This window comes from Hippocampus comes, unplaced genomic scaffold (assembly GCF_001891065.2).
Source record: "Hippocampus comes isolate QL1 unplaced genomic scaffold, H_comes_QL1_v1.1 C16735762, whole genome shotgun sequence".
NCBI lineage: Eukaryota > Metazoa > Chordata > Actinopteri > Syngnathiformes > Syngnathidae > Hippocampus > Hippocampus comes.
In genome coordinates this window covers 1-768 of record NW_017837822.1, presented here as the reverse complement: position 1 = coordinate 768, position 768 = coordinate 1, and the positions used below count along the sequence as shown (strand labels likewise).

The 768-nt window shown below is 49.9% G+C and overlaps 1 long non-coding RNA gene across 1 annotated transcript; it reads left to right on the top strand.

Moving 5' to 3' along the window:
* The first annotated feature begins 102 nt into the window (after nucleotides 1-102).
* Nucleotides 103-435, top strand: LOC109509029 (uncharacterized). Its single transcript, XR_002166848.1, has 2 exons — nucleotides 103-267; nucleotides 351-435. It is a non-coding gene; the product is annotated as an uncharacterized LOC109509029 (long non-coding RNA).
* The last annotated feature ends 333 nt before the right edge of the window (nucleotides 436-768 follow it).

The following is a 768-nucleotide window of genomic DNA, read 5'->3' as shown; positions in this document are numbered from 1 at the left end:
GGACAGGAATGGTGGCACACGTTTTGAAATGACTTACCTTTGTCTCGTTGATGACGCCACAAAAACCTGGCATTTGAACGGCGGGTGGGGGGGGTAGACTTTTTCTGGCCACTCTTTCCGTGACATTTCAGTGAGTCGGGTGACCTCCAGTTCATGATCACCTTTTCCCGTAGTCCGTGTGTGTGAAGAGTGAACCGGGCGAGCCAGGCGAGAATCGTCCCAACTTGAGGAGGAGGATGGGCTCTTTCGTCGCCAAGCCCGAACCAGGTCAGCCTCCGCCTTTGTGCATCTGCTGCGGTGGTTCGTTTGGAAACACGGACACCCATGCGTCACTCTCGGCTGCCTTACAGAAAACGAGATTCCCATTCAAGTCAAACAGGAGCCAGTGGAAATCAAGGAACCACTCATTGAGGAGGACAAATTTAAGCAACGCTACAAAAAATACATTCCACCTGTTCCTCCCAATCCGGTCAGTAGCGACAGACCTTCACTCTTTGCAAATATAAGAAGGTTCCTTCCATTCTGTGCAGATTCCGTTCGTGTTTGTTATCAAGTCTTTACTGAGGACTTTTGCTACGAGTCGTCGGAAACATTCAGGGCGGCGCGGCGGTCGAACGGTGTCAGGGAATTCACCCGAACATCTTGAACGTTGAATGAAAAGACTCGACTCAACTCGGAAACAGATTGTCTTTTGCTGATCAGCAAAAGGAACTTGTTGCAAGGCAATACAAGTCGTGTTTCCTCTCAAATCGAAACCTCACCTTCGCA